We start from the raw sequence: 27,687 nt of genomic DNA on the forward strand, positions 1-27,687 counted from the left end.
TCAGGGCATAGTGGTTCTGCTCCCTTTCTCTGACTGCTGTGTAGGAGTCAAATTAAGAGTGAGCTGATCCAGTGTGGCAGTGTTGTGAAGGCTTGAGTGGAGAAAAGAGCAGAGGAGGAAGGAGAAGGAAAGATGGAGGAGAGGCTTGAGGAGGAGGGGGACTTGTGGTGAGGTAGAAGTGGGCTAAGTTAATGGATGGAGGATATTACATGGATGGGATAATGAGACGCAGGGATATATTAATGAAGGGGATGATAGAGGCTAGGTAGCAAAACTAACGGGTTATGTGGAGCAGGCTCTATTACAAAGGGGAGTTGGGGACATTATAATCCCTGTGGCCTTATAAGTAATTACAATGTGATTGAGAGGGAGAATGGTAGGACCTATCTACTGTCAGCAGAATTGGAATTAACTCCCTAATGGTTCTTTCACTGCACAGCGCTTTTATGTGTGTGAGTGTGTGTGAGTGTGTGTGTTGCTGTACTTCCACCCTTTCAAGATTTGAGTGGTTGACTTTCAAAGTGAGAGCATTTGTGCAGTTTTTTTTCCCTTCAGCTTCACCTCCATGCTGCCGTGAGTTCAGTGGGAGGCGGCGTGCAGGAGAGTTAGGGAATCTGTAGAAAACAAATTGTGTGTTTACCTCCTCTGTGCGTATGGATCATAAGACAGCATGAGGTCTGGACAGGGCATTCTGCAGGGAGCTGCCTTTTATCTACCTGCTCTACAGGTTCAAAGTAGAACCAAGCTGCTCGCTTTGGTCTGGTGTGAACACATTCACACTATAGGTAAACATCAGCACTGTGAGTCTTTGAAGATCTGTAGTACTCGTGTTGGGCAAAAGCCGGTTTAGAGCAGAGTCCAGACAAAGTCACCTGAAGCAATTAAAGTTTGTTTATGATTTGTATGATCTATTGCTGACTGGGCTGGGCCTATTTTTGGACCTGAACGCCTCATGTAGCCTTCTTTTTTAGCCTGCATGTATTATTTCAATGCATAGACAATGATTGTGTAACCACTGTGACATTGATCATCTCTTCAGGTCTTTCGTCAGCTTGATTTGCCTTGTTTGTTTGTTTGTTTGTTTTTTAAATAAGAAGAAGGTAGTTAAGGCGTTTTTCGACCGCAGGAACTTTACCCCAGAACTAGGTGCGTTTCGACCGGAGGAACCAGGGTCTAAATTTAGTTCAGGAGGAGTTAATCTCCCCCAAAAAGCCCCCTTTTGTATGTGTGTGTACTTTTCAAAAGAAGAAGAAGCTGGGATTCACTTGATTTAACAGCTTGTAACAGTAGTCTTTTCTAAACCCAGTGTGAATGTGTCTCTCCTGGTGTTGCGGTTTTAAAAGTGACCCTGTAAACTGGAGACCTTCAGCAACAACAATGGGGGCACAGGAACCTTCTAGTTCCAGGTAAAGTAGTTCTGGGGAGAACTCTCGGTTGAAATGCACCTTTACATGTTGATAAACCCCTGTCCTAACATGTTGTTTTATGGTTGTATAATATTGTTTTTGTCTCTTTTGAAGCTTGAACACTGAAACAGCTGATCAGTGCGCTACAGGCAGAAGAGCATGTTTGTGTCGCGTCCGTGAACGCTGCAAAAACAAATGGGCTTTCTGACAGCATGGTAAAGCGCTTAAAAAATGACTAAACAGAGCATACACTTACACTGACATTAGTGTTCAGGTCAGAGTTTCTGAAAACAAGCTGAATGGCTTTGTCTGCAGCGTCTGATAGCCTAGCTTCCATCCCAGTTCTCAAGTTTCTTTCAAAACGAAGGGGACGAGATGACCAGCACTCCTGTGGGTAAAACACTCACTATTGATAAGTACCTCACACTTCGAAACTACCCCTTATAGCAAGACAAAATAACATGCAGGGAGTGGATGAACCTGTGTCCGCATCACAAAGCTAAAGAGCTAATTACCTGAAACAAGCACTACAACGTGCAGTCTGATGAATGTATGAAGGCTATGAGGAATAATGTAGCTAATCCCTGTCATCATCCAGCCGGAGTCAGACAGAAAATACCTGGAATGATCAATGCAACTGTATCTATTTGGCTAAAGATGCGTGTCCTATACATACTTTGGGAAATAAGGGCTTCAGGAAGTTAAAGAATACACCGGACAAAAGATATGCCATTCCCTCACGCCATCATTTCTCTTAGGTATTGCTCCTCACTCAAAAGTCTAAATTGTTTTGAGCATAAAAGAAATGATATGAAGTCTGTGCACCAGTCATCAATCAAACTGTGACTTTGGAGCTCTGCTGCCAATGCAAAGTATGAAAATGTCACTCATGCTGTCAGAAAGAGCTGGCACATCAACCCCACAGCTGTGACTGACAGACATATGCTCTATCACTTTTTTACTTCCTCTTTACTTTGACAGGAAGTACTTCCATCCTGTTTGTCTCACAAACCAATGAGCAGGCTAACGTTACTGAGGCGTTGAATTACATCGATTTAATGCGGCACACTTTGCATAGCAATTAACTGAAATGGTATTTATGAGAGTGTAAGGAGGAAGCAATCAATGCCTGCTGAAACGAGAACGGATGAGAACAGGAAGTAAAGGTGAGGAGAGGGGAAGGGAAAGGAAAGCACAGGAGAGGAAGTGAGGCTTTTTTAACTACAAGAAAAATAATGACAAATTTGTACCTTTAGGCTGCAATCCCAGACAAAAGATCGTGAATGATTCTCCTGCACCACAGCTCCATGATCTGGGAAGTCAAGGAAATGACGCTTAAAATCGAACATTTGCAAAGGTTTAATTTATTTTCAACTCCCAAATGTTCTGTGCAACTCTCTGCTCTGCATTAAGGACGAAATTATTGAACACTCAATGAAAAAGTCTGCAAAGTAAAGCTGCAATCACTTACTCCCGAAGTTTTACAGATGCTGGTGTGTTTGATGCAAAAAATATAGAGTTTTAGGATACATGAACATTTTTCCTTAAATGACAAAAGTATTAATGTGATATCAGGGATGTGCGTGTTTAGATGACTGAATGATTAAACATGTCACCCTCCCTACATCCCTAGTTGACATGAAAATTGCGTTTTTGGTTAAATGAGTTATAAATATATGTTCTATAACTGCAGGCTGTCATATGTTTTGTTTAAGCGGTAATGCAGCCACCCACCATGTGCAGGAGTTGCTCTGGTTAATGACTACTCCCATTGCGCAATAGTTACCTGAATGTAAAGAAGCAAAGATGATAGATGGTGTCTCGCAGTTTGGAAGAATTCTGATCAAGACAATGGAGATAAAGTTGTATGTAGGCTAGCATAGAACCACTCAACTGGATCAATGCTTAACCAGCACAGGTATATGGCTGTTCTTTGGCCTGTTTTCTATTTTAGATTTAAAGTTGTTTTACTTGATTTTAAAGCTGTTAACAGCCTTGCTCCTCCACACTTCACAGGTCTCCTGTCATTTTATGTTCCAGCTCGTTTACTGAGGTCCTCAAATGCCTCTCTTTTAAATGTTCCTTTTGTGTCTCACACGAGCACCAGCCAGAGAGCTTTCTGCTTTTAATGCCCCTAAGCTATGGAACTCTCTGCCTCTGGACATCAAAACAGCGAGCTCTCTGAGTGTTTATAAAAGTGAATTTAAGACTTACCTTTTTAATCTAGCTTTTAGTCTGGAGTAATTTATGTTTAGCCCTGGACTGCATTATTATCATAATCATTGCTTTAACATTTATTCATCTTATTTAATTATTTATCTATTTCTTTCTTGTATTTATCTAATCTTTTTAACAATAACTTATTTTTTAACTTTTCTTTCTACTCGTATTTATTTTATTAATTAGCGAGACATTGTTCAGACTCTGTGTTTATCTGCATTATATATATATTGTGCTCAATTTTCAATGTTTTCATCTTGTTTTCTTACCTTTGGACTAGTTGGTTAGTCAGTAGTTATATTTCTGTTTAGGTGACCAGGAAATGAGTCGCTTCAGAATATCTCACAAAGGTATAGTTCAAAAATTAATGGACACTGTTAACTCTATTTCCAGCAGAAGCCTTCAATCATTTAAAGTTAAAAAGACCTTACAGTCCTTCAGTAGGATACCGTTCCTGTACATCAACAAACAGCAGTCACACAATGTTAGCAGCTTTGAGCTAAAGAGAGCCAACCAGTCAATACAGAGCAGAACCTTTTTATTCAGGAGTCAATGGAGACCAGAGGAGAGTTTACAATGGGCTCTTACTCACATGGTGGCTGAATAGAAGACATCAAATGAGTTTTATCATTCCAGTTTGTCTGGTGCAAATTTAAGTAGTCACACATGAAACTGAAGAGGTTAACTGCAGTTAAGCTAGCTTTGACATGAATTCATACTAACAGTATTGATATCACAGTAGAGGTTCATACATTGTTACATCTGTATGAAAACCCTGGAGTTAGATAGATTGATATAGACCTTCACTGGGTGCTAAAACATTTCTAATGCATAACAGCTTAGTGTATTTTGTCTCATCTGTATAAGTGTTCTGGTCAAAGGTGTTTCACTGTGTCTGTAGCTCTTGTGCACGCGTAAATCTGAACCAGTGACTCTGCAGGGCTCTCCGGCTCTTCAGTCAGAGGCTTCTTCAATTGTTTGCTGACATGTTGGCTCTAAAAACAGGCTGTTTCCTTCATCTTTTTTAGAGTGCATCTGCCTCCCAGTAGTGACAAATTACATATGCAGCCTTGAAATATTAAAGTGAACTCGGCTGCTCAAATCCACTTAGTTAACTTCAACAAAAATAATTTACATAACACAAGTACCGTTCTGTCAGCAGTTTGCATCAACTTGGGTACTGTAGGACTTTGATCAGCACGAATGACAATTTACGGTCAACATTACATTTTTCTACAGCTGTAAGTTAAGTTGAGAATTTCCAACTATGGGGCAAAGTGTAAAAGTGGAGGAGAGTGACAATTGCCCTCGGGGGAGAAACGAAGAGGAGGAAATGTCATTCTTCCTCATCTCTGCCTAGGCAGTCTGAAGACAGGAAATGTGGTGAATATTGAGCAGGTGACCTTTCAGATAAGGCCTGCATGGTCTTTATATTCTTTGTCATCATTGTCATGAGGACTGTAACAAAAGATCCATCATCATCAATCATCCTTTCATGAGCTCGGGGAGGAGTTTTGAAACTTACTGGACTATGAAAAATGATGTAAACAACTCAATAATATTAACTTACTTCAACTTAGCTGCAACTTCATGAGGTAGACGGAGCTGAAGCTGGTGCAGAACAACCAACAGCACTGCTTTACATCCTTAATAAACAGGGTTATAAATGTCAGTTTAAAACTGTTGTGGGGAGATGCTGATGTTTCACTGTGGTCTTATTCTGAGAGATGTTTCTACAACTTCGTCCATCACAGCAGTCGCTATATTTATTTAGTAGACCTATATGAACACATCTCTAACGCTGGTTATGCAAAGATGGATATAAGAGCCCTGAAAGGACTGCAGTACAGTATGTGTGCTTTGCATTGTGTAGCTACCTTTAGTATCTGGCAGCTCATTGTTCGCCACAGGACACTATGCTTTCACCTGACTGCTTTTGTCATGTGTTCAGTATAATTTTCTATTTAATTTCAACAACATTCCTCAAGTATTTCCCTCCATCACTTGGAGATGTTCTTGTTTCTAAGCCTGCAACAGACGCCTGGTTTATGGGAGGAACAACTCAAACAATGTGTTGTCAATATTAGTAATGGAGGGTTTCCACTACTGGTTGTCACACACAAAGCCATCTACACAGTAATGACTGAACTGTGGAGTGGTTGACTAGGTAATAACCTATGTAATGAACAATAAAGCTGTGAACAATAAACTGTGCAATAAAGCACATTATTTAGAATGACTTCTAATAATGAGCAGCCTGCTATAGCCTTTAACAGCTCGACTCCAGGCTTTCTGTACTCTTTAGCAGAAGTTCAATGAAGGAAACGTGAACTTTCTCCACCACCAAAAAGCCAAATGTAACGAGTAACGAGATACAGGCAGCTGAAGTACGAGCTTTACTTCCAGCTGAGCAGGGAGTCGTGTTTATCTGCAAGAGAGAGTCGCCTCCCAGAAACACAGATTACATTTCCATTCATTCCCCCTCTCGAGCCACTTACTTTTCCGTTTCCGAAGCCCTTCTCTCGGTGTGCGCTGCTTCTCCTTCTCCCTCCTCTCCTCCTCCTCTTCCTGGAAGCGATGGAGAGGAGTCTGGCCAAGGCGGAGAAGAAGGGAGGCGAGGCGCGCCGCACAGCTCCCCGCTGCACCGGGGACGCACGGCGGAGGAGCGGGCTGAAACACGACGGAGCTCCGCTCACCGAGCCTCCTCATATATCGCCATTATGTGGGTCACGGATGAAGTATTCATCTCCAGCTTTCATCGCACAAGTTAGAATTCATCCCTGCGATGGTACACTCCGGTGAGAGAGGGAGAGAGCTGAGTGTTGTTCTAACCTATATTTGGTAAAGGGGAGCCCACTGACACTGTTTCTCTGTTTGAACTGAAAGATGTGTTATGCACTGAAGTGGGTGCTAAGTGGGCTTCCAGTTGATTTGAGGTGAACGTATAAATAGTTGATGTATTCAATAAAACCGGGAGAAAGGGCGTTTAACATCTTTTTATTCTTCACGCTGGTTGAGAAGCTTTAAATGTTCAGATCCTCCTCTTGCTGTATCTAGTTCAGTAGCCTAGCCACACAGTCATCCTGGCACTTTGTTTTCCTATAGGCCACACATAGGCCCAGATTATATAATTTTATAATTCTATTTATTCCTGCAGACCCATCTTCTGGTTTATATTATAAAAAAAATATTCAGCCTTTTCCAAGGCAGACATTTTGACATCAAAGCAGGAAGATCACAGGTACAATCAATACATATAATAATATCAGCCACATTTCATTAAGATAAGTCAAGTCCATGGTCTGGTTCTGTACATGCTCCTTTACTGAGAGGGATCCTGATACGCTGTATGAAACTGAGACCTTGTTAATGCAAGCAGTTCCCACTGGGTTTACCTGATATGACAAGTCCAACACAGTTATACCCAAAGGCCCCAACAATTTCTCACCTTCAGAAATAGAATTTCTGTGTGTTGGCGTATTATAGGTGGTGAGACCATACTGAAAAGGAAGTGAACAAATGATTAAAGAGTTAAAAAAAAAAAAAAAGGATGCACCAGAAAAACTGTCCAACTGACATCTTTGCAGAAGTAGAGAGCGGGGGAGGACATGCAGAAAATGGTTGCGGCAGGAAGTTGAACCAGAGACCTCTGCAATGAGTACTGTAGCCTCTGCATGTGGGTCGCTTAGATCGCTTGGACACCAGCGCCGCAGAGCTGAATCTTTAAGGGAAGTCAGTTCGTTTCATGTAGATTACAACTCAAGAATGTTAAATCTTACAAACTGTTTGAGTCAAATTTGTTTATTTGCTTTTTGGATCCTCATTAGTTACTACCAAGGTTGCAACTACTCTTCCTGGAGTCCCCTCAAGCAAATATGTACAAATCACAATTAAAGAGATCCAAGTTAAAAATAAAACAAAACAACAACAGCAAAAAACAATATCACAAAAATAACATACAATACAATAAAATACAATACATGACTAAGCTTGAAAATACAATATTTTTTGATAAAATGTCATATTAGTTCATACTCTAACCAAAACAATTAATACTACCATTACTACTGATGATATCAATAATAACAACAATACCCACACCATCACTGTCACTGTCTACCTATACGTCATACACATATATTACAAATAACAAATATAATTTAAGAGAGACTCTGCGATACAAGATACTGCTTTAAAGTCTTTTTAAGAACTATTTTACTGGTTGAACTGGTAATATCAGATGGAAAATCATTCCATGACTCTGTACAGAACAGTACGCTGCTTTGCATTAGTATTTTTGAGTGGAAGTGTAAAGCAACCTCTAGAAGCATGTCTAGTATTGAACCTGTGGCCTTCACTGCTGTAGGCTAATTGATGAAACAGAACATTGGAATTTTTATTCAAATTTGACCCCTTTTGACATTTGACACCTGTAAAAACACCCGAGATGTAATAATTTAGCCAACAAATTTGACCTTTTCTCAAGTGACCTAAAAATGAAATTATTTTCAAATTCAATGGTTACACATTTTTGCTCATTGATGCTGTTCGAGGTCAAATTAGACCTGAATCCATTGAACTGCATTTTAAATCCCCCAGTGTAGGACAAATCAAGAAAAATGTTGGTGTGAGGGAAATTTGAAACTGAACATGTCATGCCTGTGTGCATTTTTCATGGGACAGTGGTGACAGAGATCAAGAAGGACCTTCATAGCGTCCAGAGAACTGCCTGTCCAGAGAGTTCTCCCCCCACATGTGCCCAGGTTCCTGCAGAGACAGGTGTCTGTTGGTCTTTGGAGATTGAGACCAAAACTGCCTACAAAAGATCATTAAAGGTACACAAGGAACAGAGCAGAGGTCAGAGGGTGGCTTGGTGTAAAACCTAAAATATATGCCCCAGCTCTCTGAAAAATAGGTGAGGATTATAAATATATGTATTAATGTTATTTGAATATTCTAAAGAGTGCTGTAGTTCAACATTTAGTATAGACTCATCGTCAAATTGGACACTGACCATACCAGGCAGAGAATACAAATAGTATGTAATGGTTAAGGTAAAGTGTGTTTACTCAAATGAACAAGAATGTTGAGGAAGAAATGGGAGCACGTGTTGTAGATACATTTCCCTACCTTGACTATTTTCCTTCAGTTCTTATGTAAAGTTTGAACATTCTAAAAGAAGTTTAGGATTGTCCATGTATACATACGTGACACTGCTTGTCTAATAGACTTCAGGCGTGTGATAGTATCCTCACTTGACTGTTTCTGTAATGACCACTCTCTACTTTTGTTAGAAAGCAATGGCCACTTTCATCCCTACACATGTACAGAGCACTCCAAATCCAGAATCTACACTCTTAATTAGGCTGACAGACAGCCCAGCTTTGTGTTACTGTTGTTGCCTCCAGAAAATCAAGCCCCACTTATTTTCATTCTTGTTTTCTCTCTTTTTTGTTTCTTTTTTTTGGCTGCTGCCCGTGCCTCCACATCCCCTGCCCCCCCTGCAATCTTTTAACAGCCAAACAGGGGACTGTGGCCCAGAAATCCTGCTCTGCTCTGAAGATGGCTACCAACTCACTGTCAGCACTGCTGTCTGCCCTCCTGGGACCTAGCCTGATTACAGCACCATCATTCTTTCTCTTTCAGTCCTGGACATAGACACTCACACACACAGACATGCACAGTTGTGGCACTGCTCTCGAGTCACATCTGCACTTTGCAGCTCATTGAGTATGCCGTTTTATCTGCATTATTATTTTCTAAGAGCCTGCAATTAATGAGGCCTCCTGTCGCTGTCTTTTCAGACTCTGTGAAGGCTCAGAGTCTGAGACGGAGATGACTGGTGAGATATTGTTGCTGATGACAGCTGGCCACTCACATAATTGGCTTGTCGACATGTCACTCTCCGTCACTGATGTTTCCATTGGAGCAGAACAATAGTCTAGGGGAAAGGAATTCACAGCTACATCTATAATTCAACTGAGACTGAAAACTGTCTAAAGCCAGCAGTTTTTACTTGGTAAAACTTACGGTGTACAGTACTTTGCACAGGTATGAGTCTGCAAGGAACTGTTACTTTCTTACCAGCTCTACGGGAGCTGTAATTAGGCGACTGTGCCAGATGCCAACCCTTATCCACGATATTATTCCTATTTTCTGACAAAGTTTTCTCCGGGTAAAATATCTGATAAATGCAAGAACTCAAGAACCAAATAAATCCATATGTCCCTGTCACAGAAACAACACCAAGTTTGCTCTTAAAGAAATGTCTACACAAGCAATGTCAGCTTCAGCTACTGGTCCTTCCTGTTACTGGATCAAACCAGTTCCAGGTTTCAGTTGGTGTCCTTGGATGGATTCTTCAGATTCTGCCTTCACTAACAGCAGTTGTTTAGAATGGAAAAATGATAATGATTTATCCTTGAATGCACTATTCCACCGTTTTAACAAGAGTAGCTTATTAAGTTAAATTTTAGACAGTGCTAAAGTAAAAAAAAATTAATGAAGTTGAGAATACTAACCCATTTACCATGCAGAAGGATGACACTGGATGCAGCATAGTTTTATACAGGCTGAGGACAGCTAGCTTCTATAGTCTTGTATAAATAATACAGGCAGATCGCCATGTGACTGTACTATCCATACAATGTGCACTTCAACAGATATTTATAGGCTGCTCCTTCCCACACAGAGAAAATAGATAAGTTGCTCTCTTAACAGACGTACACAAAACAAGGTCACCAGTAAAATGAAAATGTGTTGTTCAACCTTATTAATAGAAAAGAGCAGAGATGATAAATGGTTCTGCAGAACTCTGGAATACACTCAATGTCGTATACCTCCTTTTTAATCGTTGCTTTTTATAACTTCTGTTTTGCCAACTAGTGTGCTGCATGCAAGTCTCTGTGATTCAACTTGGGGCTTGACCCTTATGCAGCCTAACAATCAGAACACTTATTAGGGTCAAAGATGACCCACCTTCACTAAACTCCTAAAATAATGCAGGATAATTGTTTTTTTTTGTTTTTTTTACAAACTGTCATTCATCAAAAATGTTATGATTATTTGGGTTTTTCCCTCTTCACAGTGCAAAAAGACTACAATTAATCATTGACTACCATTTGTTTTAATTTCAACACATTAACAATTGTTTTCTTTAATGAACAAGAGGTTTATTATATTTGTTATCATTATTGCCAAAATTACTGCATTGTTGTAAATATGATTGATCTTACATAATGGTATAGCCTAAAAAGATGCAGAAATTGTGTTTTATTACATGCAAATTACTGTGAGATTTATTAAGACAATCTTTGTACTCTGGTGTACAGCTTACATGGAAATATGAGTAGAGGCCATCCTTCACTTTTCTTTGTGTTGTGGTCACTCAAGAAAAGTTTTCACAGTTAGAGTTGTAAAGATTAGTTAGTGTCACAGTGGGTAACAAACACAAGAGAAGGAAAACATATTTAATAAATAGATACGATTTAATAAGAGGCAAAAGATTAAACACTACTTAGTTAAATAATGTCCACAAAAATGAAATTAAAAAAAAATCCAAATGGAAACATCAGGGAGAACTCGTAAAGTACAAGCGAAGCTGGAAAACACAGGGAACACAAGAGACGACATAATGATCTAACAACACAAAGGAGGAAAGACAGAGACTGAATACAAGTAAGCTAAGTAACGAGCAACAGGTGTGGACACAGGTGAAACTAATGAGGCTAATCATCATGAAGGGAAACCCACAAGGGGAAGGAAGTACAACTAAACCAGACACACAGGGATCAAGAACTACAAAATAAAACAGGAAACACAAAAGGCTAGACCAAGAAACACAAGTAAAAATACACAACACAAGGAACACAACACATGGATCACTAATAAACAATACTGTGAAAACATAAGGATAACTCTTAACTAATGCAGAAAGGAGAGAACAAGAAATAAAACACAAGATGTATCTACAAAATAAAACTGGAAATCAATGACAGACAAAAGGTTCACCATAAAGTTGTTTTTAAATGTTTTTAAATATATATTTAGAGTTGTATGTACTTTGGGTTTGGTCTGTTTTTCATGGTTTTGGAAAGATTCCTAAAAAATGAAGGAACATTTTAAGATTTGGGGAAGCACACACACATGGTTCAGGTAACATGTGAAGAGGCATTGACAGGCCAGTTATAATATGGTAAATAAAATGGGTCAGCTAAATCAAAGTGAAGACAGCACATGTTTGATACATCACTGTGGACCAATCCCAATCACTACAGCCTGTCTGAAATGAAACATCGTAGACTTCACAAACATTCATGTTGTCATTGATCTGTTCGGTTAGACAGGGACTGAATCATTGCAGTCAAAATGAAATCCCAGATTTCTTGTAGTAAAGTGTGCTCTACTGTCATCACCACACTTGTCTGTCAGTCTCTCTCTTATTCTGCCATGAAGTGTCAAACTGGCAGGCTTTGCCAAGCACAGAAAGTGCAAGCTGGTGCTACAAGCTCTGCAAACTGTTCTCCAACAGTGCTTGGGCAATGACAGCAGGAGACCGAGAGCAGCAATTTCATCTGGTTCACTCTTTTGTCGAGGAGCTGTTATAAACATTTCCAGGACCCAGTCTGACAAAGTGGGCATTGTAACTGGCTGTGGCTTTTCTTATCATAGTCAAAGTTGTTTTAGCAAATAAATCTCAGTTGTCCTATCATTTTCATTGACAGTTATGTAATGTGTGCTGTGCAGCCTGTGCAGAGAGATTTCAGAGTGTGGCTGATTTTTGGAAACTGTGATCCAGTTCTGGACTGATGTGCTTCAAAATGTATGTGATGTAGACCAGTTAAAAAAGGATCAACTTTCTTACAGCAGTTATCAAAGCTTTTGATTAATCTATGAATGAGCACCAGAACGTTTGAAGGTTAAGTGGGAAATACACAGATTTATTGCTCACTGTGACGGCCTCAAGGCTGGTCTTTGTTTGTTGTTTTCCCCTTTCCTGGCTCTGTCTTCTTTCAGGTACAGTAGTTGTGGGTGGAGCCTTTCAGTGAGCTTATCAGTGATGCAGCACACCTGAGCAGGCTGGGCTCAGGAGGCTACCAAAGCAGACCTGCAGATCACTCGCTCTCTTCCCTGGCCTGCAGAGTGCCTTCACCTTTTGTTTGACTACAATGCATTTACATACTTACACTTAAAGCTGGGGTTGGTAATCAGATTTAGATACACTTCTTGTTATACTGGTTAAAATGATCTTTATGTCCTGATGGCAATCAATACATAATGTGTTCTTAAAAAAGAGCGAAGAAAAGCTGCTATCTACAGCCGGAGTAAACCTGGAAAACACCAACCAATCACTGTTTTTTGGGTGCCAAAATTTTAAACCATTTAAATCCTGTCCTGCTGTTCTGCCCGCCTCCTGCACGTACATTTCCCCGGCGTGTACTCCTCGTCCCCGTCTCCTGCCTCTGCTTCCCCTGACTCTATTTACTGCCCCTCTCGCTCGACCTCGGGCCTGTCCCCTCTGACCCGATGAGGTGCTTTGCTCAGGACTGTAGTCCGGATCAGAGTCTAAAAAGCTCTCACTACGGGGGCTCTGACAAGCAAAAGAATTAATGACATTTAGTAAGTCCTACAGAAAATGTATATGTGCTGTAGCACTCGTCCGGACGCTGTAGGGATGGGAGGGAACACGTTGAGTTTTATTAACCGGTCACTGTCGGCCGTGAACACGCCAACCAACTAAGCAACAATCAATGTTTGAATGAATAAAGAACTTATCCTCTCCTCTCTCCCACTCACACACTCTACACCTCAGTCTCCTGATGCCTTCACTGACTGTCAAAACTGCAGGAATTAAGAGCATCTACACTGAACACGTTTAACAAACAGTAGAGCTGTTACAGTATTATATGCATTATAACTTTTCTCCTGATATCGTGTCACCGGTACAACTGGATAATGCTAGCATGACAGTTGTGAGTACTAACAGCAGCCATGTTTGTTTGTGTTTTTAACTTTCACTTCGAGGGAGGAGGGGAGGGGTTAGACGGAGTCCTGAGGAAATGCTACATTCAAATTCATGCTAGTATTCCGAGGATACCAACCCCAGCTTTAACTAACACTACTTACACTAAAGACTGCATGCATACTGACTACTTCACACACCTACACTGTAACATGTTATTCTTAAAACACTTTATATTCCTTTGCAGACTATGTGTTTTGTCACACTCTGTTGTGCCAGGTTGTGAGATCACATTATCACAGCTTCACCTGTGCCATTTTGATGAATCAATTTTTTGTTGGATTATGAACTTCAGCTTGTCTTGTCCCTGTGTAGCTTTGGGTATGGTCATACCCAATGTAAATCTTTAAGACTTCATCTGCACTAACCTTTGTATTGGAGATTATGCTTCTCCCGTACATGAAAGTGTATATTTATGATGAATGCTGGGACGACCTCATTCATCCAGTTGCTCCAGTCAGAGAGTAAACAAGGATACACAGTTCAGCTCTTTAATGCTCTTCATGTTCAACAGCATAACAGCAATGGTGAATGACTCATTAGTATTATTAATGGTGATGATGACAAAGGTGAAGTGTTATGATGTGATGTTATTTCTTCACAAACGTATTACTTATGTAACTTTACGGCGCATCCGCACGTAGAACGTTCGCTGTGCATGATGCTTCGGCTTGACCACAATAACAAGGACCCCTAGCTGCCTGAGCACAAATAACGTGAACATTAAGGACCCTGGGGTGCCCATATAGGTGCCTAAATGAAAGTACTGAAGATACAAACAAATATAAGACATTTATAACACTTTGCATGATACAAGTTCCACTCCACCAAAAACTGAATGACACTTCAAACATCCAAGAACCACCTCCCAATATAAATTTATACTTCACGTGGTCTTGCAGCAGAAGTGACCACTCTGCCTTCCAACTAGACCTGTACAGTTAAAAAACATGTTTTGAACATGACCTGTAGTCTGTCTGTGATCACAGATCTTCTCTTGATGTTCTCAGTGAGAGACTCCACTGGTAAATACACCTTTGCTCTGACAGGAGTTCGCTGTTATAAGATTAGCTGAGTCAGTCAACTGCATTCCCTTGACACAATTTTGTTGTTTTTAGAACAGCAATCCTTCCTTACACCCACCTCCAGACGTCTTTATTGATGCAGGCTCTTTGATGAGACAGCCCAGTTCTGGAGAGCAGTAGGCCCTCAGTGGATCACGCTCTCCCTGAGCTGCTCCGTAACGGGTCTCCAGGGTGCAGTTCTCTCCTTCTCCAAATGTATTCACAAATCCTCCGGACTTTGATGTTACGGTGTCATTTCTGAGGCAGGAAGTCTGCAATGGTCTTTGGTCTGCTTCACTGCAATCTTTTTAATTGTTGTTTTAATGGCATGAACAATATTCTGTATCACCAGCTTTAATGTAGAGAACGCAGCTTCAGCCAGTCAGCTGTTACACTGGATCAGTATGATGACTGACTCAGGTAGACACAGCCTGGCTTTGTGCAGAGGTTAAAGTACTACAGAGGCCAAAACCTGTACAGTTTAGAAACTAGCAGTGTCTTTATTGTATAATAAGACATAAAACATAAACATGATCAATTCAGCTAGCTCCCTGTAAAGCAACAATATCTATGTTTTACATTTCTGTTATTATGCTGATAAAGGATAAGTTAAATATTGAGCTCTAGATCTGCAGGGAGGCAACTTTTAATTAGAGAGAGCCAGAGCTACTTCTCCCTGCTATAAATCTTTATGTTAAGCTAAGTTTAGTTCTTCTTGCTTCAAGCGACATTGTTAATACACATGAAGTGAGTGGATATTGATCCCAGGATCCCAAATGGACTTGTACCAACAGTTTGTGTGCAGTTCTTTAAAAGGACTTAGCTGATGTTTTGGACGCAGGCTTAACTATTTGTAGAGTGTGTGTCATTTCAGGGCTCATTCTGTGTATTTGCTTGAACAGTTGTTTTAACATGATGCACAAAGCCAGGTTATTAAAGGAAGGATTTTTCCAAGATTTCTCCAGTCTCCCTAACCTATTAAGTCCACGAAATGTTCCATTGAGCCAGTGTGTGAAAGCAAATGGACAAGATATTGATGGCATGCCGCTGAGTTTAGCTGATTCCTTATCTTTTCTGCTTGCTTGTTTTTTGCCTTCTACCCTTTTGTTCTTATAGATAGGTCCAAATCCAACATGTTTTGTGATAATATTGTAAAGCCGTAACTTGTTTAAGTATCTCTTCCAAACTGTTAAACTTCAACAGCATTAACTAGAATTTTAATTTAGTAATGCTTGAGGGATATGGGGAAGAAAGAGTACTGGACAACTTCTGCTGTGCGTCGTGATACCTTTAATGACCCTTCATCAGCATAGGACAACAGCACATCGAACTCATGTGACACCTTTACTTCAACTCAAAACCATATCACCATGAGCAACCTTAAAGAGGCAGTGCAATATATGAAATATAAGTATTTTGAACTTCATTAGAGAACTCAATAATACAAATAAAATTTGAATTAAATAAGGACTATTTGGTGACACTTAAAATAATTAGACCAAAATAAATCTCATCTTACACTATCAACAAAAAAAAGCTCATAATTAGTCGAATTCCTTTCCCTCCTGCAGCCTCTACAAAGGGATCACACCATTCCAAACTAGAATGAGTATTTCCTTGAAATGAAAGTGTGTCTGAAGAGCAATCTCTTATAAAGTGCAGCATATACGGGAGACAAACCTAGAAACTATCTTGACCTAATTCTGAGGACATTGTCCTCATTCATATGTGGAAACAGCTGCAGTCTGTGTTGTTAGACCTTTACTGGCCTTTGCAGAGCCCCGACCTTAACCCCTCTGCAGATCCTTTGGGGATGAAGTGGAACACAGACTGTGGGCCAGGCCTTATCATCCAACATCAGTGCTGGACCTCAGTGATGCTCCTGTGGCTACATGGGAGTAAATCTCTGAGGCCAGGTGCTAATATATAGAGGAAGCCTGGAAGCAGGAAAAGTGGAATCTTTTACGGCAATCCATCAAGTCTGGGATGTGGGTTAGAAAATGACATACTGTTACTTATGGCTGTAAGTTTTGTAGGACATCTATGACACTTATGAGGAGGCTGGAACTGCATTTTGCAAAGTTGCAGGAAATATAAAACGTTGAAATATATTACAGTCATATTTCATTAATCAGTTAGGACTAGTTAAACCCAAACTCAGACCTCCTCTCTGACACTTTCTGCATTTTGAGCACTCCTCATAATGTGTCAACATCTAAAGCACACTGAATCTTTTTTGTGCAGGGAAAGTTCAGCTATGCAGTTCAGCAACACTCCAAAGTAAAACTGGACTGAAGCATAATATGCAAGTTCTGGTAGAGACAGACCAGCCTTCCCTAGTCCTGGTTATGTATATTCAGCAGAGTTAAGGCCAGGCAGAGAAGTCATTCCTCATGCTCAGAACAGAGAGAGCCCCAGGCAGAGCTTCACTTCTGGGCCCGACTCGCTAACTGCTGCCTTCATTCACTTTGATCACAGAGGCAAGCCGAGGAAATTCAGGAGAGCTCCACTTCAATCATCCAGCGAAGCTCCTTCTGTGAAGAGAGTCAGCTTAGCGTAACGTCATGTGCTGGGAGACTTTTGTATGGTAATTTGTTATGGAGTTGGGGCAGGCAGGGGGGTTGTTTTTCAAAGGAGCCCTTTGAAGCTCACCAGAAGTGTACATGGATGCATATCCAGATTAGAATATACAGGAGTAATTGTTCTGTGCCTGTCAGAGATGAAACAATGAATAAATTCCTCAGGTATGACCTTCAAGTTTTGAGTCAAACAGCTTTTGTTCCAATCTGACTGAGAAAGTAATTTGACAGTTGAGACTGCTGTGCGTTTCCCTGTGAGGACCGGCTCACACAGCAGGCTGAGATATGATGTCCTCCATTACACAGCTGCCACACCAGTGTCTACACCTCTGTCAGATATCAGTCCTCGAGGTTACAGCCAGACATCAATCCCACAGGTTACAGCCGGACTTACAACACACTGCAAATTATAGTGAGTGAGAATCCCTGATAAACTGACACAGCATAAAAACCACATCAATCACACTATGAATAAACAACAAGGAATGATTTCTCTGCAGTTTCCTCTGAATGTTTTTATAGGTGAGTTATTCGTTCCTGCAAGAGATAGAATCAAAATGTAGCATTTGAGCAGGACTCTCCAAACAGCATTAGTCATTCTCACTGCTATTAACAACCCGTGCTAATTAAGAGCCGACCTGAAAATAATTGGGACACATTGAGAATGCAGATGCTACTCAGGTGCACAGCGTGCTGCACAAAGCAGTTAACATCAAAATGTCTTTGTGCCAAGGTGCTGGGATATTTATGGTGGCTCTTTGCTGTAGTCGTCTTTGTTTATCCTGTTGTTTTTCATTTGCAGCATGTTTCTGTTGTTGCATTTGTTCTGGGTTTTTGCATGTGTTTCTGAATTTGCAGCGACATTATCCTAATGATGATCAGGCGGGCTGTTTCATACAGTTAAGCCTTGTTGACCACTGTGAAAATTCTTGTCTTTTAAGGCCACTAAGTTGGCCCTGTGAGCAAGGGAGCATTTCAATCTAAAATCTCATTTCCACACAGTGTAGCTTAAATGTCCTGAACATAGTGTGCTTGTGCCGAGACATAAAAGAAAATAAAACTGATTTAAAATAACTGATAATATTGTTTGTGAAGTCCACTCTGCCAACTGAGCTAAACTGACAACTCCATTAATTAAACAATTTCAATGCCAACACTCCCTCCGTCATGACCAACACTGTAAACCCGAACAAGTTGAAATTACTCAAAATGTTTGTGGTAACTGATTACATAAGAGTTTTTTAAGTAGTGGAAATACAATTATAGTTATAGTATAACTGAAATAGTAAAATATGATTTCAGTTTATTCAATCGTTTTCTTTCTTTTTTTTAATTTACAAGTTTCCCTAACTCAAAAGTATTAGTCACATTTTTTTATATTTCTAATTCATACATACTTGATGAAACTGAGTCCATGTCATGGTTTGGTTAGTTTGTTCCTTGTGTTTCATGCGTCGGTATCATCCATCCATCCATTATCTTGACCGCTTATCAGGGGGCTGGAGCCAATCCCAGCTGACTTCAATAGGAAGGCAGGGTACACACTGGACAGGACGCCTACCTATCACAGACAAACATTGAGAGGCAGACAGCCATTCATGCACACAATCACACCTACTTGCATTTAGAGTGATGTTTTTGAACTGTGGGAGGAAGCCGAAGTACCTGCAGAGGTACCCACGCATGAGAGAACATGCAAACTCCATACAGAAAGGCACCTGCCCGACCGGGGATTCAAACCAGCAACCTTTTCCCCGTGTTTATTCTGTATTGGTTATCCTTTGTCTCTCTTGAGTGTTTAGTGATCCATGTCTCTTGGTGTGTTTTCTTAGTCTAGTCTTGTGTTTCCTGTTTTATTTTGTAGTTCTGAATCCTTGTGTCTCCAGTTTAGTTTTAGGTCATGCCCTTATGTGTTTCTCTCCTCTTGTGATTCCCCCAAGCGGCAAACTCCGGTCTCAAACGATGAAGCCCATGCGGAAGTGCTATAAACTGCAATACTTCGAGAATCCGCTTGAGGCTGGCTGCAGAAACACCGGAGACCACATAGACATGAATGGGAAAAATACAATCTTTGCAGCATTAATACACATGTTTACAGCCTGGTTCAAAAAACGTCTTGGCCCTACAAAGCTAATCTCTCTAATGGCACACACTGTACGGGGGGTTAATTTTTCTAACGTGACGGTTCAGAAGCTATTAAGATTGCGAGTTTTAAGGACATGACTGATGTGACTCCCGGTCCGGAACACATAGCTGTTGGCTAGGAGGCTCAAACTACGTCACACTCTGCCTGGTTGAGTTCCGCATTTCCAATATGGCTGCTGCTGTCGATTTGCTTCAAAACAGCTCTCAGGAACAGATGGGTGACATCAAAGATACTACGTCGATATTTTATACAGTCTATGGATTCCCCTCATTGATCTCACCTGTGTCCTGTGTTCACACCTGTGTTGATGACTCTGTGTATTTAGTTCCTCTGGTTCCCCTCTTCCCTTGTTGGATCATTGTTGATCTTCCCTTTACCGGTACAGCGGTTTGGCATTGTCTTTCCTGGTTACTTGTCGCTTTGTGAAGCACAGCCATTGTGGTTTTTCAAGTGTGTGAAGACTTACGTGGTGACGTTGATCACGTCATACACAGCGACCCTCTGCACACTCAAAAGTTTTTATTTGGACATGGATATTAACTCAATAATATTGATCCACACATAATTAAAACAACATTAATCGTTCGGATAACTCAATAATTCATTGTTGGGACATAGGACTTGTAATAGAGAACACAATTATGATGCAATTAATCTACCACATTTTGACAAACTCATGGCTGATATATTTTTAAATCCATGAAAACATCTCTGTTATTTGGGCTTATTATTTTTTTATGCAAGGTTTTTAGTTTTCTGTTTCTTTTTTTTCTGCCTGTCCTCGTCAGGTCTTTTGGAGGCTGCATTACATAACAACAATTTGGCTACAAATTCCAGAGACTCATCTAGTTTTACCACATAAAGACCAACACGCTGATGGAGTGGACACATTTTACATCCTTCAGAAGGCTCTACAATTGATCTGTAGAAGCACACAACAATAAATCAATATTTATTTGTATAGCACCAAATCACAACAAATGTTATCCTCAGACTCTTTCCAAACAGAGCAGGTCTAGACCGTCCTCTATGTTCTATTATTAACAAAGACCCAAAATCAAGACATGATAAGATCCAGTCCCATCTTACAGACATGACTCAGTCTGATCTCATCTTAATCCACCATGAGCAGAGCACTTTGCAGCATTTAGCAAGTTACAGTTGCAAGGACAAACTTCCTTTAACAGGCAGAAACCTCCGGCAGGACCAGACTCATGTAAGACACACATCTGCTGAGACCGAGTTGGAGAGAGGGATAGAAGGAGATGGAGAGAGAGAGATCATAGGGGTGAGACGGATAGTAGTAGTTGTAGCAGCTGGAGTCTGGCACGTCCACAGCAGCAGAGATCCAGAGGAACCTTCGGGACAAGGGAGCTCATGGACGCCAGAAAGGTCTATGGTTAGTAACTTTAATAGGACAGGGAGAGTTGAAGTGTGTCAATTCCTCTTCTGGCAGTCTAAGCCTATAGCAGCATAATTGAGAGCTGCTCCAAGCCTGAGCCAGCTCCAACTATAAGCTGTATCCAAAAAAACAAAGCAAATGTTACATCGAAGCTTTATATAATGCACTAAATCCTATAGTCATTTCTAAATCAAAGTCTCATTTCTTTTAAATCCAATGACCCTCACTTCATCACTCTCACTGTTTTACATCGATGGTTCATGATCTGCTGTAGCTCACTTTGTAGGTAACTCTTATCATAGATTAGACCTTCCCTGGTTGGCTTTCAGTTTGTGCTTCTATAACAAATGTTAGCCGCATGCAGGAATCAGGCCATTAAGATTTTCCGTTTGTAAGTACATTAAAGTTCAGTTCCCACACTTTTGGGTCTTATAGAGGTCTTATACTTTCTAAGGCCAGACACAGACTACAGATATCTGGGCCAGTTAATACTTAAATTAATCATCCCAACGAGGAAAAGAGGCTTTAGGTCAGAGAACTTGCTCGGTACTAATGTTTTAAAGATACTCTGCTCATGTAAAGGGTTCAAAGAAGACCTCTTAAATTGCCCGCAGACTTATCTTGACCTCCTGAATAATTTAGAACATTTAATATTAAGGATTTAAAGTCTGGATGTGTTACAGTGGCTAGTGTGAGACAAACCAACAAAGAGATGGTGCTGCTTACAGTGTCACCAAGCAAAGGTAAATATTCTTTCTCTTGAGGGTAATGAGAGTGGGCATACCACCCCTGCAAACAGATATCAGAGCTGGCAGTCAGAGTCTGACCCTCAGTTCTTGGTGGAATAAAGAGCTGACTGTGTTTCCAAAGATTATCTCATTCTGACTTCTTCAGCCTTTTGCTTTATTATTATTATTATTATTATTATTATTATTATTATTATTATTATTATTATTAGTAGTAGTAGTAGTAGTAGTAGTAGTAGTAGTAGTAGTATTAGTATTAGTATTAGTATTAATCTTTCTTCTTCTCAATGCAGAGTTGTTGCACCACTTTAGAAATTGGTTGTTTACATCTTCTTCAGAGACACGTTGCTGCATACAAAATCTTAATAATGTCCTGTAGTCTTTAATATGCCATCATTATTCTATCTTGCACAATGTGCATGTTTTAGATTAGACTATCTGTCAAGTTTCTCCTTATGAGCATGATACATCCTCATTCCAAATGGTTTGTAATTTAAAAACTCCTGCTGAGCTCGGCCTGTGAGCCGATAACAAAGGAAGCAAAAGAGACAGAAGAAGAAAAGTTCTATGAAAATTTAATTTGATGAGAAATAACTGCATCATTTGTAGCACTTACATGGCTCTGGCTTCAAAGCGTTAGATGTTGTAGACGTCTACTTCTGAACAAAAACAGCTGAAACTGCAGACAACTCTCAAAGTTGAAGGCTCTCTGTTTTTTCCAGGAACCGAGCGTCACGTCACCTGTTGCCTAATTGATGTAATTTATTCTGTGGATCATTTGCGGTGGTGATCTCAGTGGGTTACTACTTAAGTGTCAATCAGATGCAGCCCCACTAAGTTCATGTATGTTCACAGCATGCTCAAATAATCATGGCCACGTAAACAAGAGGCTTCATCATGCAACCTAATCAACAGAGGCCATCCCCAAGTACACTTCTTACGGAAACAGCTTGATGTAGTGCTGTTGATTATTCTCCATCTGTTGTTGTGCTCTGGCCCCAGTTTCCTCAAAATGGGTGATTTAACCCTCCAGCCTTTTTGCAGGTTAACGTGTTTTATTTTTAATTTTTTTTTTTTTCAAAGGTCTGTTTATTTGATATTTTACACATTACATACAAAAGATAAATGTAAACAGTTAAAGCTAGTGATATTTTTTGTATAAGAAAGACAATAAGTGAATGAACGAAAAAGCAACCAATAATAGTAAATGATGATAATTTAAATAAAAGATAAATAAATAGAAAGGAAAATAAAAAATAGTGAAACTACAATAAGATAAATAGGTTACTATTTAAAAAAATAAATCAATGCAAAAGGTAAAAAAGAAATAACAATAACAATAAAAAAGTATTTGAAAAAATAGATATAATAAATACAAGTAATAATTATAATACCAAAAACAAATTGAGATATACAATTATAAATAAAACACCACATGTGATAATCTACAACGAGAACATCAGAACATGTTCTTCTTTGAATAGGTGTTGTGCTATAGAAGGGATTAAAAGCCTCAAAGGATCAAATTAAGTTATCAACGATGGAAAAAGAAAAACTCCAAATCTGCAACCAGCTTTATTGAGGTGCGTCCTTGAACTGCAGGGTTTTTATAAGGTCAAAGAAAGGTCGCCATATTTTAAAAAGTTGGTTTGTTGATGAGCGCAGAGCATGTCTGGTTAACGTGGTTTAAATCAGAAAAAAAAATACTCTCCTTTTTTTCTTTTCTTCTTAATTTCATTGTACACTGCAACACGCTCTGTGATACCTCATCCTCTGTTGGCACTAGATGGGAAAAACAATTATGTAAAAAACTTGATCATCTCTGAGAGGTGCTTCAAAACTGAGTGTCCTATTGCTACTGAGCGAGGTGCTATAAATTCACCCTGCATGTCCAATTTTGATTTCTGAAGTCAGGCAGGATCTCTCATCTGCCCACAAAAAGTGATGAATCCCGGCTGGAGGGAAAAAGGGAGCAGCCAACATGTTGAGTGAGTGAGTGTTTTTGAAGCTGGACTGAGTTTCTCTTTTTAAAAATATGTTTTTATTATTTTGCTCGATGCTGAGTTTCATTAAAGAAATCTGAAGAACAATTTTGAATCACCAAAGAAAACGATATTGGGATTCATCAAAACTCTGATCAAAGCTGGAAGGCACATCCAAAATCAAATTATTGTTTTTATGAGCCCATTTTGTTAAAAGAGTTTACTCTTAGTGAATATTCAGTCAATGTTCTGTTTCATTCATTATATCCTCAAAAATGAAGCAAAACAAGGGCGGCAAATGACACTGAGTTCTTTTTCTTGGTAACGCAAGGTTTTTAGTGGATCCAATGACTTTAAAGAACCTTACATTGTATATTACTATTACACATTTAAAAAGCCATTTAAGTTCAAAATGTGTGAAAGATACTTTAAAAAAAAATCATAACACACTGATCTTAAGAGAATATGAGCTAAAAAGTAAAGTAGGGATTTGTTATTTTCGAATGTAAATTTCATGCATTGTTGTATTATGTAAAATTGGAGGCAACCTTTGTAAAGGTAAGGTAAGGTAAACATACTTTTTTAATCCCAATTATTCAATAATTCAATTTTTCACTTGTGTTCTTTTCTTTGATCATGCTACATACACACATAGTTTGATATACATGCAATCATGCACAAACATGCTATGGACATGCTTAGGAGAGATGTAAGAGTGTGGAGTCTGCCATCAACCATCGTCACCCGAGCAGTTGGGGGTTTGGTGCCTTGCTCAAGGGCTCTTTGGCAGTGCCCAGGCAGATGGACCAGCACCTCGCCAGCAGGGAGTGCCAAACATTGCCCACTCTGGGACTTGAGCAGGCGACCCTCTGATTCTAAGCCAAGTCCCCAAAACACTACTGCCGCCCCAAAACAATCCTGGCAGCGGTGGGATTCGAACCAACGCCTCCGAAGAGACTGGAGCCTTAATCCAGCGCCTCTGCTAACCTCCTCCCCTCTGTCAGTAATTTTCCACTCTCCTTGCCTCTGCTCCACTCTGCTGGCCAGCCAGGCCCCCTCATCAGGCAACCCAGTTCACCTGCACACTCACCTGCTCCTCATCTGCAATCAAGCCGGTTTATAAGCAGCAGCCACTCTCCACACCTTGCCAGATTGTTCTTTGACCTCATGCAAGACTTTCCAGCGTTCTTCTCCGGACTGATCTCCCATTGCCGACCCTGCCTGCCCGTGACCATCCCTCCTCGCCGCTTCCCAGGAAAACACCTACGCCTTCTGTCCCTGACTACGAGTTCTGCCTTCGCCCTTCAGGGGTTCTGCCTGTCCGTCCTCGTCCTGCCCGAGTGAGCCTGTTCTTCAACTCGCTCCAGGATCTGTCTGTCACCGGTGCTTGATTCGTCAGGCTGTCATCGAGCCCAGAGAGACTCGATTCCCTACCTGTGTTCGAGGTAGAGAGACTATTCACCTGTTGCCTGTGTCTATTGATGAACTGTTCAATAAAGGTCATTACCAACTGATCTCTTGGCTTCCGGTACTGCTTGTGGGTCCTAACTCAACCCGTTACAGCCTTAGACCGCTCGGCCACGCTACCCATGAAAATGAGTACCATTAACAAAGCAGTCTCTCTTATCTCTCCACTGATCTTGTTCTGTATATGCAGGAATGTTATAAAGAACATTCTCATGCCGGCCAGTAACAGTCAAACATGTCACTCACCTTGTGAATCATTGCAGTGGAAAATGTTAAAAAAAGGTCAGTTTGAGCAGCATGCACTGCAAGATCTCATAAAGAAGTGTCTTATTTCTAAGAAAACGGCTTGATATAAGCCAGAGTCAACTGACGTGTCCAGATGAAGGTCTCATCAGATAAAACAAACCAGAAGTGAGACCTGGATGGAAAGAAATGTGTGAAAATAATCTGACAATGTAGTAAGAAACATTTACTTGTCAACGTATTAAAATGAGAAAACTATCTTCATTCAAGAAACATGACTAGGACATTTTTCTTATCCCATTTTTTTGTTTTTCTCATTACAGGCAATTCAGATTTTACTTTTGCCTTGTAATATCCTGAAATAAGACATTTATCTGGACCTGTCAGGTGAGTATGGCTGGTATTTAGTCTAATTAGATTTTTTTGCAAGAAAAAAGACAAAACATATTGGTTGAGATCTGCGTTTTTTCAGTGAGCTTTTAATGGCCTTGTCTTACACCCATCTGTAAATAATGAGTCTCTTCACTGACGATAGAGCTTGCTCTTGTCGATCATAGAGACATGATTATTAATTTCAGTCTGTCTTATTAGGCGCTGAAAACTCTTCACAGGAGCACACTGGTGCTATTTTATATGTAAAACTTTAAATAATGAGCCTTCATGAGATCTCAAGTCTCTGACATTTTCATTCTCAAAATGTGTCTGTTTATTGTTATAAGAAATGATAACGGTCAATACAGATTTATATGTAGAAGTTTGCAGATTGTAATTCTTAAAGCCTCTGTTTCTGTCAGTTCTCTGCTATGAAATCACTGCTGTGTACATCAGGAGCTCACTCCTGCTGCTCTCAGATGTGGATGTTTCTGTAATCCTCAGTCTGCTGAGCAGAACACATCACAGGCTTTCACACCTCCCTCTCTCACCTCCTTGTTCCCTTATTCCCTTTCCTCCTCTCTTTTCATCACAGCCCACTTCAAGCACTTCCCCCATTTCCACTGGAAAGTGGTGGTGATGACCTTCAGCCTGTTTGGGGTCAGGCTAATCACTAAAACAAGTAAACAAGTGGGAAGGTGAGCGGAGAGAGCACAATCAATAATGCTTCAGAGGCTGATTGGTGTGGAGGAAGCTTGTGCGTGCAACTACACATACATACATGTACATCCACACCTTTACAAACTCGCACACACACTCTCACACTGGGTCAGAGGGGTCAATCTGAACAGTGCGGTGAGGAGGTAGATCAGTGTTAAATGGTGGTTGTTTGACATTAACAAATGAACAGGAATCTCTCAAAGTAGGTCTGCACTCCCTCTGACCTCAATTCCTCATTTCCCCTGTCAGTACACACACACACACACACACACACACACACACACACACACACACACACACACACACACACACACACACACACACACACACACACACACACCCTCTGACAGATTTAAATGCATGCACACAAAGGTATGTTTATTGGCTTTTTCTCACACATACATGACATCACTCACACAGAGCTAACGCATACTCTCATGCTCACACCCACACCCCCCCCCACACACACGTGCATTCATTAGCAGTTTTTAAAAAGTACAGCTGCAGCTTGTGAATTTGGGTTGCTTAACTTGATCAGTTAATGACACTTATTTCACAGAGAGAGCCTCCACCTGGCCTCTGCTCCACTGAAGCAGCCTTTGATGAACAGCTGAGTTTAAATGCAAGCACTCGGGTGATCTGTGACACTGCTGCGTTTAAAGCGTCCTCTGACTCAGATGGAAGAAGGATTTTAAATATTTGAAGAAAGCATCTGCTGGTTATGTCAGAACAGCTCCCAAAGGGAAGGAAGAGAAGATTTGACTTGTCTTGGGAGCTTCTAAGAGGAATTGAAGTTGGTGAACTCGGTGTCTTGAAAAGCTAGAGAGACACTTGTCGCTGTGCATTGTGGGTTCAAAGGCCTGAGAGTGTAACTTCTGACTCGCCAAATGGCCATGACTGTAAATGACTGTATTGCTTGGATGACATCTTGTGCATATTATCTGCACACAGTGCTTGTCCTGCTTTTTCAAGGTCACTTGCAGCAAATCAGAGCATCTTCATTACTCCTGTGGGCCCTTTGTTGTTCCCATAGAAACCCCACTGTGCTGACAGATGAGGAGGCGCGGGAGTCAGCTTCCCACATAGTTGGAGAACCCACATTCAGGCACACATACTCACATTAAACACATGCATACATTAAGTACATCTAGGGAAGCATACCCTGTATTTAAAATAAACCAGGCTTCAGAGAAACGTGTTGGACAGGGATTGTTGTACACAAATAGGCCATTATGGCAAAAGTGGAACACAAGGAGTCTCTCATGAAAAGTGAGAAATGAATGTTCCCTCAACTTCATGGTTCTCTCTTTTTGCTCTCT

General features: G+C 40.4%; 1 protein-coding gene across 2 annotated transcripts in view; it reads right to left on the reverse strand.

The window, feature by feature from the left end:
* klhdc8a (kelch domain containing 8A) overlaps positions 1–6,468 on the reverse strand; it is a 68,650-nt gene extending 62,182 nt beyond the window's left edge. Inside the window, exons 1-3 of one of the 2 annotated variants that reach the window (XM_034680952.1) lie at positions 6,125–6,468; positions 5,197–5,272; positions 2,657–2,718 (exon numbers count right to left, since the gene is read on the reverse strand). The gene's annotated coding sequence lies outside the window, so the exon portion shown is untranslated. The remainder of the gene's footprint in view (positions 1–2,656; positions 2,719–5,196; positions 5,273–6,124) is intronic. The other variant, XM_034680877.1, reaches the window with a different exon arrangement.
* Between the last annotated feature and the right edge of the window lie 21,219 nt (positions 6,469–27,687).

This window comes from Notolabrus celidotus, chromosome 1, assembly GCF_009762535.1.
Source record: "Notolabrus celidotus isolate fNotCel1 chromosome 1, fNotCel1.pri, whole genome shotgun sequence".
Lineage (NCBI taxonomy): Eukaryota > Metazoa > Chordata > Actinopteri > Labriformes > Labridae > Notolabrus > Notolabrus celidotus.